The sequence below is a fragment of the Peromyscus californicus genome, unplaced genomic scaffold (assembly GCF_007827085.1).
Source record: "Peromyscus californicus insignis strain IS unplaced genomic scaffold, ASM782708v3 Scaffold_2__1_contigs__length_46816999, whole genome shotgun sequence".
NCBI lineage: Eukaryota > Metazoa > Chordata > Mammalia > Rodentia > Cricetidae > Peromyscus > Peromyscus californicus.
Window position 1 is genome coordinate 41,226,636 of NW_026294540.1, and position 14,209 is coordinate 41,240,844.

Consider the following 14,209-nt stretch of genomic DNA (forward strand, 5'->3'; position numbering starts at 1 on the left):
ACGGGGAGGGCCGCTTGCCTCTCAGCTCAGTCAGTCCGCTTTGGTGACTAAGTTCTTGCATCTTCTGTATGTTTCTGTCCCCTCCTGCCCATCAGGCCCTTGGCTATCATTTTCTCTCCACTGCCTGAGCCCCACCTCTGCGGAACTTTCTGTCCTATCTGCACGCCGGCCGAGAACAGATAACCAGCCCAGCCAGAAATGAACACACAGACCAGGCAGGGGCCTCCAGGCAAGGTCTGGAGGATTGCAATCCTGCAGTTCAGTTGAAAGGTCGCTTTTGAAGCCTCTCCTCTGCGCCAGGCAGCTTTTCAATCCCAGTCTCCCGCAATCGTCCAGGCTCCAGTGGAGCCTGCTGGAGGCTTGCTCCTCCAAGAGTTCCTACAAACTGCTTACCAATCTCACAGACCCACTCCGGGCCTCCGGAATGGCATACGATTTTCACAGGTTCCCCAGGGCAGGGTTTCTGTGGGCACGTGGATGCCAACGCGCCTCGAAGCACTCAAAGCTGGAATTCCCAGATATGAAAGGCACCCACACATTACGCAGAATTCCCAGCCCGCGTTGGCAGGCTTCTCCTTCCTTCTGTCTTTATTGCCTGCCCCTGTTGGCACAGCTGCCCAACTGCCCTGTCTGCTCCTGTGTGTCCACTTTTTAGACAGATGAAACAGCAGCAGAGACACTGGGGGAGTTGGTCCATGTGGCCCTGATGGTGGAAATGCCTCTAGTGTCCCTACACCTCCAGTCGGTCTTGTCCCTGGCTGTTCCTATTTACTAGTACATGGCTCATATCTGTAGGCACAGGCCCTTCCTGGGGTCTAGATCTTGCAGGAATGATACCGTCCTCAAACCACTTGGCACAGGTGAAAGAGAGCATGGCATGCCCACAGCAAGGTCCAACAGACTGTGAAGTTCCCCTAGAAGGGGCAAGCTAAAATGCCTGGGTCCATCCTCCCGCAGTGCAGCTGTGCGGAGGACCGGCCCGCCGCCCCTGCTTCAGTTCCCGGGGCTTCTCAGAATAAAATGCCAGCTCCTCAGCACACATCTGGACTTCTGGCTAGAAAAAGGAAGCAGCGGTCTCCGAAGACCCCGAGGCTCTCACAAACCCCAAGGCTGTGCAGAGTGACTCTGCAAGACGCCCCTGGAGACACTCCGGGACAGCAAGGGACAAAAAGGCCTGAAAAGAAACTTGAATTGTGTGGAGTGTTGCCCCCCCTAACATTGCCTCCCTACATAAACCACCCCTGAAAGGCCAGGCAACTACACCCTTGCCTTCACTGGCTACAACAAACGCAAAGAGGCATTAGCAATTAGGCATGAAACCACGGACAAATTAGACACTGACTTTCTAAAATTCTGATCGCATCCCTTGCTCAAAGAATTCACGAGGGCTTTTGCTTTGTATCTCCCGAGATGGCCCTTTAGGGAGAACGCTAGCCCCAAAAGAAGTGTCTTCCAGCAAAAGCTTATTCAACAAAACCAAACATGATGCTAAACCTTCCAGGTCACAGCTGTCGAGATGGCTCAGGGGATAAAGGTGCTTGCTGCCAAACTTGCTGACCTGAGTTCGAATCCCGGAACTCATGCAGCAGAATGAGAGAACCAACTCCTGAAAGTTGTCTTCCGACCTCCACAGGGGCACTAGGTCTGTGCTCCCTCCCTACACACTAAATAAATGTAAAAAAAAAAAAAAAGTGTGCCTAAATTTTAATTTGAGGTAATAGATGTATGGAAGAATTGGTCTAATTTGTACATTATCACTCATATATACAGAACAGCACACACACTCACACGCACGCACACACACACACACACACACACACACACACACACACACACACACAGAACAAATCCAGGGAGTTTCTTTTCAGAGGCTCACAGACCCTGCAATACTTATGACTTCTACATGCTTCTCTTAGGACACTGTAAATGAACTAGTCTGAATTCCTACAGAACAGTCATTTTGAGAAGCAGTTTCTTTGTCTTAAGCCTCCAATGAACAAGGACAGATATTGGTACATTGTTTCAATAAGCCGGGCAGTCAGTTCTGTTAGTTGGTACGCCGTATTGGAGACAACTGACTCCATGGGTTAGGATTATTTTAAGAATGGTGTGAGCAGACAAGGTATTTATCTGCTAAGCCAAAAGGAAAACTTTAAACCCTTAAGTAAAAACCCCAACCTTTGCAAGAACTACTTAATGGCGTGGCTGCCGCTGCTAATGTTAGCATTTTGGGGATTCCGTCAGATTTTCAAGCCATCAGGCTCGACAACCTCAAATTTATCTTTCTGTGAGCAACTTTTTCCAGTTCCTCCCACAGTCCTGAGAGACAAGGTTACTAACCTTTCAGATGGGCTCTTCCTCTAATCTCACTGAATGGAATGAACCCAAGGAAACTCAAAACACTGAAACTAACAGATACACAATCCATTTCTAGGGCACGTGCTCACACACAGTATGTACCATGGGTTGAGATAGAGAAGAGTCCAGCAAACTTTCATATCAATCATATCTATCAGTCAACGTGTCCCTGTGTGTACTTGGTCACAAGTAAATTTAGTTCTTACTGCGGTTTGGAATCAGAAAAGTTTGAGGACTCTGCCTGGGAGCCGGGGGGAGGGGGGGCCGCAGACACGGACGGGGACGACGTCACAGCGTGGGGGTACTACCAGACCAGAGAAAGCATCTCTGAGACCAGCCTTCTAGGACCCCACACCCATCGCAGACCTGCACCACCAGGCAAAGGGACCGAGTGGGCCACAGGAGAGAGCGGACGGCGCTGGACGCTGTCCCTGACTGAGGGACATTCAGGGCAACATGTGCTGCAGGAAGGCAAAGAGCCACCTCAGAAAAGGATACATTTAGAAAGCGGAGACGTGGCCAGAGGATCTGGTCAGAACAGTGCGCGAAGGTGAGACATCAGGGGCCAGTCAGGCAAGAGTTCTCAGGCATGGTGGGCAGCTACTAGGGACGATCAGGCTGAGATCTGACCCTGACAACACCGAACCCACCTAACAAAAACTCAACATCCTGTAACACTGACTGGAATGCTAGAGCCGCCCATACCCTGTAAGGCTCGCACCCGAGAACCAAACATTGGACGTACGTGTAGCAAAGAACAAAACACACCCCATTCTGATTACAACAGAAATTAAAAATAATTTAAGGCCCCGTCCACCTGCCAAAGCACTGCTATTCACCTCAAAGACATGCTTCCTTTAAATATATTTCACTAATTATATAAATATTCAGTAAGGATCTCTTGAACAACATTTTAGGATCTACAAGAAGTGAACAACAGTGTGTTTATTCACATTGCTAGAGATAGAGCCTAGGGCCTCTCAAATGCTAGTGAGCACGTGCGCTAACCACTGAGATACACTCCCAGCCCCTAAAATCTAGTTTTAGTCATCTTTTCTTTTTCTCCTGTGCAATACATCCAGTTGATTTTTTGTTTTTTCACCTTTAACATTAACTACTTCCTCCTAAGATCAAATATTCTTGGAAAATACCATTTTGGTTAACTAAGTAATATTCTAACTTGAGGATACCATAATTTATCACTAGACATTTCCAGGAATGTGCTAGAGACACAGACAGAACAATATAGATCTAGACTAGGGTCCGAGGGGAAGGGGAAGTGGGGTCTTACCGACCTTAGAGACCCCCAGTGCTCCCTTCCACGGTGACAGACACACGGGATGGCGTCCAGGTCTCATCTCCGAATCTACCTTTATAAGCCCCGCTGCCCCTTTGATCGGAGGGCACATTGTCTGCACAGAACAATAAGTTTTCATTGCAATTTCCCTTCTTCCCAGGAAAGGAAATGTTTGCGCTTCAAAGGGGCTCTTTGAAGAGCGGCCCTTCGGTGCTGCTCCGGCCAGGTTAGAGTTACTGAGCTCAGCAGGGGACCCCGACTCTGGGCGGCTGCCCAGTAGAGTCACTGTCAAGGCCAGCTCCTTCAAGGAGAGGGTCTGGGGCCCGAGGAGATCAAACAAACACATGGAAAATTACTAGACGCTTTTGATCGTGACCGTCAGAGGTCTCTTCACACAGCTGTCGGCTTACATCTGGGGGAAACTGAGGTACAAACAAATTTCAGACAATGAAAAAAAAAATTTTCCAGAATCCTCCTCTCAAGCCGGGAGACAGGGAGCTCACTCAGTGACCGATGGAGACGGAGGGGGTCACAGCACGAGCAAACAGTGAGTGAGACTCGAACCTCAAGACGCATGACAGTTTCGAGACTCTTTGCCGTTGGGGCTTGAGTTAGTAGCAGTCACTAGCGGTTTAGAATGTGTCTTTTACTTTTCGAGGGCGGGGCATCTAAAAGATCCAAGGGGGTCACCCAAAGGCAAGTCTAACTGCTGTGTGATACAGCCAAGATATAACCAGCAAAAGGCCAAGGCCATGGCCCTCAGCCAAGCGCCATGCAGCACCCTTAATCTCTTACCAGGTCCGGAAAGCGAGGGCTTCGGCTCAGAAGGAAGAGCAGACTTGCCACACCGTAGATCTCCAATGTGTTCTAGATGTTTATCGGCGACCTCCATCCTCCCCCACCCCGAGGATGCACACATATGGCATGCACCATCAAAGGTGAGGAAGGCTGCCCACACAGGTGGGCAGACACCCAAGGGGTGGGGGAAGGCATAAAAGATGGCCTGGAGACTGGGCCACACGCGGCTTCTGCCTGGAGTGTGGGGGTGCTGGGAAACCGGTCTGGGTGGTCAGGGAGACTGGAGCTGAGGAACCTCCCAAGCTCCTCTCTTACAAGCCCGGCTCCCGGTGCGAGTGCCCAGCCTTTGCGTCGGAATTTCTACCTGGTCCATCCTCCGCTTTATGGCAGTGCCCAGGTGTCTGAAGTTCTTAGAGAAACACGTTTTAAAGGGACTTAGAGGTAGAAAAATTAGATGGGACTTTCTTGGAAAACCCACCCTGAGCTCTTCAAAAAGTTTTTAGACGGCTCTAGAAGACGCTGTGTGGGCAATTCAAAGCTGAGTGTGGACTCCGGGGCTAGACAATAACAGGTCTGTAGTACTGCTTTCCTGATTTGGGTGTTTTACCATGGGGCTGGGGTGTGACTCGGTGGCAGAGCACGGATCTAGCTAGCATGCATGAGGCCCTGGTCTCCACCCCAGCACACACAAATAAAACCAAAACAAAGATAGCATACCAAGGCTGCACACAAGACCACCCTTGTTTGTGGGAAATACATTTTGAGTTACAAGGGGTAAATGTCCGTGTGGGCATGTGGGGGCGGGGGGGGGGGGAGCGGGGGCGGCAGCATGGGTGGGGAGGGCATATGGTGGAAAGGAGGAAGCAGGAAAACTCAAACAGCTCATGGACTAAGGGAGCCTAGGAGTCTCCCAAACTCTTACAAACATTGAATTTGAAGTGTTGCTCTAAAAAAAAAACTGAAAGAGAGAAGGAGAAAAGTGGAGAAGACATTTTTTTCTGGCTGTCCTGATAAGTACCGTTTCCCAGAGGCCCCAAGGGCACCCAGGGAAGCCATCGAAGGCTCCAGGTGCTTGGCTCCCATTCTCCCCAGGGAGGATGGAGACGATTCTGCCACCTGGACATGCTGTGACCCCAAGAGTCGCTCTGAGGGGCTACAAGAAGAGGTTTGCAGCAGGCCCTGGGCACCAGCTCCTGTTCCAGGCTTTCTGGGGGATTCAAAGGCCTCAAAGGAAGGGGATCCTTCCCATGTCACCACGAAAGCAGCAAAGGAAGGCCGGGAGTGAGTGCGGGTGGGATCAGGGTTACAGCTGCCACTGGCCTCATGAAGACCAGAGGATGGCCTCTGCTCCCACAGGACCCCCTGCAGAGACACGATGTGCCGTGTAGGGCAGAGCACGCATGCACCCCTGAGTCTCGGGCGGGCAGGCGTCCAACCAGACACTGGTGACGTGAATGAACGTCCAACTACTGACCTAGGAAGAGCATAGCTCGGCCTTTGCCACTCACGTCGGCCCCAAGCCTCTGTGCGCTGCACAGCCACCCCGGGAACCCCAGCTCCAGCTGTGCCAGGAAGACCTGCAGTCCTGGACCAGAGAGAAAGCGAGCAGGCGAGGGCAGGCAGTGTGCTGCTCAGTGGTGGGGTGGCCTTCTGAGCACTACTCATGGACTTGGAAGCAGAGGGCTCCGGTTGATGGCCAGGGGAGTGTATGACAGTCTCTGTATGCACCCATCATGCCCAACATATCCCGAGGCTGGAGCCCGCCAAGGCTAGCACCCAGACACCCCCTGCACTTGGGGGTTACTCTGAAGCCAGGTGGCCTGGGTTCAAACCTCCCTTCTGCCACTTAGAGCCTCCTAGCGTGCCCAGGGCAACCTGTCCCTCCCCTCTCAGCCTCACAGACCTAGCAGACAGGAGGATACGCTAAAGAGACGTTTGTGTCTCTCAGACTATCCGGATTGTTAAGACAATGGGTCCTACAGAAAAAGGAGTCTCTCCAGGAATCTCACGCTGCGAGAAGGAAAAGGACCAGCCAGAGGAGACCTTGTCTCTGGAGAGAGGTTTCACAGGGGTCTAACAGCTTGTCACCTTACAGCATGGGACTGAAGCCCACACAAGGACAGGGCAGTGGTGGGCGGGACCAGGACTTTCTATATAGACTCTGATCTCACTTCAGGGTCCCGGAGACGACCTTGGGGGGCTCTCCAGATATCTTTGTCCCTCTTCCCAGGATGGCCACGTTGAATAAATGTTTCTGTTTTCTGGTTTTATTTGGGCTCTTTTAATTGGCTTATTGAGGTGGCAGGATCTGGTTTGGGGTTGTGACCCCCAAGTTCGACAACAAGAACATCAGGAGAATTCAAGAAAACACATATCAGACTTACAAAGCCACAATAAGGTACTTGCAGTCAGCTATGAAGCCACCCTTCCCCTCCCACTGATAGATGGTAAGAGCTCGGCTGGCAGTGCCTGGCGAAACCGGAGGATACAGAGGGGGACATCTGAGGCCAGCTGTGGCAGGTCAACTGAAGCCACCCAGAGGAGGGTGACAGTCAACACAGCAAGGGATGACAACGTTCTCCTGCCTTCTGGTCGCACTGCTCCCCGACCCCCGCACACTCATCTCCGCTTACCCCATATAGAGTATTACCACCTCAAGGAGAGAATAACGTAAGGTCCCGTGGCACGCGGAGGTAGCCCTGAGTTCTTGGCCCTTCTCCCCAGCTCAGACCTCCAAGGAAACTTAGGAAAATGTTGGCATTAAAACGGTGATGATTACGACCAAGAGCGGCCACTGTGTCCATCCTCCCCCACCCCACCCCACCCCCTCCCAAGAGGAACCACGAAGGAGCTTCCCAGAGATCCTGGGACTAGCCTAGCCCAAGACTGGATCCTGAGGTCTTAGGGAACCTGGAGCCTATACCCACCGCTGCACCTGGGTGCAGCCAGAGTCAGAGCCTCAAGGAAAATCCTGGCAGCCATAGCCAAAAGCACCACCAAAGGCTATCATCCCCCAGTGCTCACAAATCCAGGACCAGATGGCATGGAGAACTTGCTAGCTGGTGCTTCTGAGGCCCAGATGCCTCCCAACATCCTTAACTTAGGTACAATCTCAAGAAAAGTGAGATTGTACGTCTCCTGGAAGAGGAGACTGAAAAAGCCAGCTAAAAAGTCAGTGGCAGGGGCATGCTTCTGTAGTCCTAGCTGCTCAGGAGACTAAGGCAGAAGGAATGCGTGAGCCCAGGGGTCAGACACCAGGCAGGGTATAGCGGCTTGAATTTCCCCAATAGGCTCCAGTATTTGAATACACGGTTCCCAGTTGGTGGCGCTGTTTGGGGCGATCTAGGAGGTGAGGCCTTGCTGGAGGAAGTACATCACTGGGAGCTGGCTTTGAGCTTTCCAAGTCTCATGTCATTCCTAACACACCACCCACCACCTACCACCACCCTACTTGTGCTCAAAATCCATGACCCTCAGCACCCACTCCAGGCGGCCATGTTACTTGCTGTCTTGCTTTCCTGCCACCATGGACTCATTCCTCTGGAACCTGTAAGCCCACCCTTCCCTTGTATCAGCTGCCTTGGTCACGGTGTGTTGTCGTAGCAGCAGAAAGGTAACTAATACACTAAGCAACTTATTGAGATCCTATCTCAAAAAAACAAACAAGTTACCTATAGCTAATTGTTATGAATGAACTATGGACAAGCATCTGTACACATGGCTACAAGAAGTACCTAAGAAGAGGCGTCAGTCCGACCTAAGCATAAGGGATTCAGCCCTCTCTTGGGGAGAGGGCAAGGCATCTCCTTTGACCCCACAGTTCAGGAACTGGGTCTTAATCTCAGATCAGCCATATCACAAAGAGGCCTTGCGGGACTGGAAAGACGGCTCAGCAGTTAAGAGCACTGGCTGCTCTTCCAGAGGACCCAAGTTTGACTCCCAGCAACCACACGGTGGCTCACAACCATCTGCAACTCCAGTTCCAAGGGATCTGACAGCCTTTTCTGGCCTCCACGGATATCTGGCATGCATGGTACACAGTCACACATGCAGGCAAAAGCATCCACACACTGAAAATAAAATTAACTTGAAATAAAACCAAGAGGTCATGCCCGAAGAAGGTGTTACCCTAATGTCCTCCATGATGCAGAACTTGGGCCGGCTATTAAACAGAGGAAAACATCTGGGTCTTACAATCAAGCGCCTTATCAAGCTTTGAAGGCTAATTGTGCTTGTGAACACCTAAAAAGAGACACAGAGATTTAACTGCCCCCATCAGAATGACCTTCTATTGTTTGCTAATTGATAGAGAAGAACCCAGCCCACCGTGGGCGGTGCCTTCCCAAGGCAGGGGAGCCTGAGCTCTACAAGAAAGATAATTAGAACCAGAAAGCAGTTCCTCCTAAGGTTTCTGCCTCAAGCTCCTGCCTCGACTTCCCAAAATAGACCCTTTCCTGCCCAGCTGCTTCTGGTCGCGGTGTTTATCACAGCAGCAGAGAAGCAAACTAATACAAATGCACTGTAGGGAAAATAGGGAATGGTAAGGAATGAATCCACCCCTACAAGGGAAAAGGGAGGACTGACGTCCAAAGATACAGCCTAAGAGAGAGGACACTCCCTCACCTCAAGATAGTGCGGTGCGGCCTTTAAAGGCCCCCTCTCGGAGTTTGATATCTGTTTGCTGTTATTGGAAGAGAAGGAAGAAAGATTTCGGGAAGACATGGAATGTCCTGTGATCCGCTGAAGAAACACTATGGGACTTCAGCTTTCCAGTCTAAAGTGTAAAGCTCAGGATGAAGTGCAGAAGCCTGGGGGGGGGGGGGGGGGGTAGGGGGAGCTGTTCCTGGCACCCTTTCCTTAATCATGGCCTGCAATGAGATCATGGTGGAACCACACAATGAACCATCTGTAGGTCCCCACTGCGTATGACAGCCGCCAGAGAGGAAGAGCCCAAAGCAACCTCTGGGTTGTGGCAGGAGAGATGGCCTTGTCCCGAAGTCTTTCTGGGAGCCTGTTCCTGGGATGCTGGGAGGTTTACCCGCACCGATCCAGAATTAGCAGCAACTGCCTTAGCCACGGCCTCAAGGATGCTGCAAGGAGACATACTGCAGACAGCAGTCCACGAACTGTGTCCCCCATGTGTGCCCATCCTGGCAGATTCCAGGGGCCAATGTCCTAAACCACCGTTGACAAATTATGCCCCACTCGGAACGACTTTGGATGCAATCATCCTCAAGGCTCCTTTGAACCTGGTGGGGGATGTGGCTTCTGAAGGAACAGGAGAGGCCACTGAAATTCACAAGGCTGAAAAAAACCTACCACAAAAGAGGCTTCTGCTCCATGCTTCCACAGAAGGAAGCCTCCGCCTTGGCTTGGGATCTGATGCTGCTGCCTCAGAGAACCCTAAGGCATCAGAATGCTAATGAGATGGCTCAGTGGTTTACGAGCATTGGCTGCTCTACCAGAGGTCCTGAGTTCAATTCTCAGCAACCACATGGTGGCTCACAACCATCTAGAGTGGGATCTGATGCCCTCTTCTGGCCTGCAAGCATACATGCAGATAGAGCACTCATACCTTAAAAAAAAAAAAGACACAAAGAATTCTAAGTTCAGAGGGTTCCCACCCCACAGGGCAACCTCAACACCAAAGCTAGAAAAGACCCATGAGCTTTGGGGTGGACTGCCCCCAGAGGCTCCATCAGTACAAGCCCGTCCCTTGGTGGGGAGGGTATCCAAAAAGTTATTTGGAGAGACGACTCAGTGGTTAAGAACACTGGCTGCTCTTACGGAGGACCCGAGCCCCCACATGGGGGCTCACAGCCACCTGTAACTCCAGTTCCAAAGGATCAGACACCCTCTTCTGGTCTCTGAGGACAATGAACACACATGGTGCCCACACAGAGAAACAGGCATACATACATACATACATACATACATACATGTAAAATTTAAAAGTAAACATGTAGCCGAACATGGTGGTGCATACCTTGAATCCCGGTACCCAGGAGGCAGAGGCAGGTGGATCTCTGTGAATCTCAGGGAAGGCTGGCCTAGATAGTGAGTTCCAAGCCAGCTAAGAGCAAAACAGTAAGACCTTGTCTCTAAATAAACAAATTTTTTAAAAAGGCTTTTTGCAGTGACAGGCATGGTAGTGTGGACCTATAATCCCAGCATTCTGGAGACTGAGCCAGCAGGACCTTGTGTTTGAGGCCAACTTGGTCTCTATACAGCAAGACTTTGAATGAATGAATGAACGAATCTGCCAAAATAAAATAGCCAATTTATTTTGTGACTTTCCCAAAGTCCTATTTTCCAGGGCCGGGGAGATGGCTCTTTTGGAGGGCCCAGGTTCACAGCCAGCATCCACATCAGACAGACAACATCCTGTAACTCCAGCTCCGAGGGATCCAACACTCTCTCTGACTTCTATGGGCACCCACAAACACGTGGCATATGTTCACACAGGCACGTACACGTAGGTGAAAATAAATCTTCAGAATAAATACCAACGGTGGACATGTCCGGCTTCCACCCAGCATCTACCCATCCCTCCCTCAGTGCAGCCCCTTGCTATCTCCTCACACACGAGCACTAGCCAGTCTTATTTGATCTTCTGTTAAAGTTTATCCAGGCAACAGGCCGGGGGCGCAACTTGGAGACAGAGTAGGTTTAGCACACATACCACCCCTCTCACACCCACCCGCCACCTCCCCAGCCTCGAGTCCGGCCTGAAAGGACCAATTACGGGGGGGGGGGGGGGAATAGGGCACTGGTTCTCAACCTGTGGGTCGAGACCCCTTGGGTCACCCGACCCAGTCACGTGTCAAATACCCAGCCTATCAGGCATTTACATTACGAGTCATAACAGTAGCAAAATTACAGTTATGAAGTAGCAAGGAAAATAATTGTATGGTTGGGGGGGGGTCACCACAACATGAGGGACTGTATTAAAAGGTCGAATAGGAAGGCTGAGGACCACTGTCCTAAGGTCTTATCTACAGGTCCCCCCTGTGGTGATGACTAAGAACCAGGTGAAATGATAAGACATTACAGGTGATGCCTGTGGGCGGCGGCACAGATGTCCTGATAGCCCCAGGGTTCTGGACATTCCTCTCCCTAACAAGGACTTCTGTCTTCACCCTTCTCCCTAGTATTAATATTCACTTCTAACTCCACGGTTAGTAAGGAGGAAGGCTTCAGTTCACAGGGCTTCATGCAACCATGCTGTTACCTGTTCTTACTGGGCTTAGTAAAAAGAAAACAGACTTAAACACCAACAAATGTATTTAATGACATCAAAAACTGCAATCCGGGGCCTACAAAATAACCCAACTTGTGAAACGTCTGCCATGAAGCCTGCAGCCTGGGTCCGATCCCCAACACCCGCATAAAGGTGGAAGAGAATGGACTCCACGTGAGCACGGCGGCACACGTGCACCCCTACACATATCATATACGCACACAAGAATAAGAAATGAAAATCGTTTTAAATGTTTGAACAACATCTGAGCTGGGGACGGGGCTCCGTTGGTAAAGTGCTTGTCTAGTACGCAGGAGACCCCGGGCTGGATCGGGGGGCGCCCACCTGTAACCCCAGCATTTGGGAGGCAGAGGGAGGGAAGAGGATCAAGAAGCTCAAGGCCATCTTTTTGCTAAGTAGCAAGTCTGAGGCCAGTCTGGCCGACATGAAGGGGATGGGGTACAGGGGAAGGTGGGGATGGAAAGAAACAGATCTACCAAATATAATGACCATGAGTCTTAGAAGAGAAATCCCTAACGGAACCATCTTGCCTTCACACCTTTAATAAATAAACAAACGAACGAACGAATGAATGAATAAAACCATCGTGTCTTCACACAAATAAATAAATAAATAGATCTAAGTCCACTAATTATGGGCCAAGCCCTGTGGCTGTGAGATTCAGCCCCAGCCACTGAGGTATCTCTGTTCTCTACTTACCTCCTGTTCTATTTGTTTATAGACCCCTCAGGGACCCCCCAAATTTCACCCCTTGGATAAAACAGGATCTGAAAACACTAAACTTTTCAAAGCTGTTTCAATCCACGCGTTGGCTTTCCCCCTAAACGTCTATTTGGGTCACGTGACTTAAGCCCTTTTGTTTTAGTGACAGAAGGGCGTGCTCACATAAAAATAATAATTTCCATTGAGACCAACTGAAAATACCAAGGGGATGCCTGTATCGTGGTTTCCTATCATCTCAGCCACACACGAAGGACAAGAAATGTAAAGAAAATCCCAAGTAAATTACAAACTGACTCCATCACGGCTAGGATATTCAACCAGAGATAATGTTCGGGGTTCTAGTGAAACTTTACTCACCTTTAGGAAAAATACACCTATCGTTGAAATCCCAGCCCTGTCCTCCAGCACGTGAGAGTATAACCGTGGGTGCTGGGAAATGTAGTTTTAGGTTTGTTTTGTTTTCTGACGGCACATGGCTGGCTACCCCGGCACATGGCTGGCGATCTCAACACGCCAGGACGTGGACCGGAGTGAGCGACACTCCCACCAGGTTGCTCTGCGGACACTTGGGTGGCTGGTGACCTGCCCGTGCCCAGGAAGTCTTGCACTACGCAGAGAGGAACACGCTGAGCACAGGTTGTCTATGGAGCCGGAAGAACTTCCTCCCACTCCACGCCATCTGGAAGAACAGTCTGTGCAGGCCGAATCAGGTCACCAGGAAAACCCACCCAAGAAGGAGTCCCTCCAAAGTGACCTCTGGGGACTACGGAAGCGACCCGGGGAGCGGGAATCTCGGGTCTCCCGGTCACAGGGGACCTGCCGGGGGGGGGGAGGGGGGGACCTGATGGAGTCCACCCAGCGCGCGGCTCGGCTGACGACACTGCCCGGGACCGCGTGGCGGGGCGGGGTGCCGCGCACCGCGCCATGTAAGGGAAGATCTCCCGGGCAGCGGCGGCTCCGGACGCCACCCGGGGCGGCCAGCGTGGACGAGTCCCCGCGCCCACGTGGCGCCCTGGCACGGCCACGCGTGGCAGGAGTGCCCGGATCGCCCGTGCTCGCTCCCTCCCGCTGTTGCATCATGCACCACGCCGCGCCTGCAGAGGACCAAGATGGACTCGGAGGAGGAGGCGACCGGAACACGAGTGCCGGCCCCACGCACGCATCCCCGGAGATGGGGAGGTTAAGAAGAACCCTCGCCCTGCCTGAGTGCCCACGGGAGGCTCTGGGTTCCCACAGAGAGAGGAGAGAGAGGAGAGAGGAGGTGACCCAGGCTTGTCCGGCTTCCTGGGCATTCACCCGGGCTCGCGTACTCACCGAGGAGGCGACGGGATGCTGAGCTGGGTGGGGACCGCGGGTAAAAAGAAGCGCTCACACCTGCTGGCGGAGGGGATGGCGCGCGGGCGGGCGGGCGGGCGGGCGGGCGGGCTCCGAGCGGGTTTCATCAGCCGCGCGCCGCCCTCCGCGGGCCCCCGCGGCCACGGCCAGGCACTCGCGTCAGCTTCCCGGGCACCAATGACTGCGCTGCGCGGCCGCGCCCCTGTGGGCGGGGACACCCGAGACCGGGCTTCCCCGGCGCTTGCCCTTGGTCCCCGGCAGCTGCAAGAGTGCTTATGTCAGAGAGCCGGTGGGTGACACGGGCTGGGCTGCGCCAGCCCCCACCTGGGGAGCCACGGACGGCAGCTAACCTTTCCTGCTCCGAGCTGGATGTGAGACACACTTGAAAGAAATGTTAGGGACTTCGCCATTTGTCATTGGACTTCTTCACGGGCCGT

At 52.2% G+C, this 14,209-nt stretch overlaps 1 protein-coding gene across 3 annotated transcripts in view; it reads right to left on the reverse strand.

Moving 5' to 3' along the window:
- Slc7a1 (solute carrier family 7 member 1) overlaps window positions 1–13,872 on the reverse strand; it is a 75,549-nt gene extending 61,677 nt beyond the window's left edge. Inside the window, exon 1 of one of the 3 annotated variants that reach the window (XM_052754553.1) lies at window positions 13,752–13,872. The gene's annotated coding sequence lies outside the window, so the exon portion shown is untranslated. Of the gene's footprint in view, window positions 1–3,653; window positions 3,696–12,794; window positions 12,903–13,751 lie in introns of those variants that run through there. The other 2 variants (XM_052754555.1, XM_052754554.1) reach the window with 2 other exon arrangements.
- Between the last annotated feature and the right edge of the window lie 337 nt (window positions 13,873–14,209).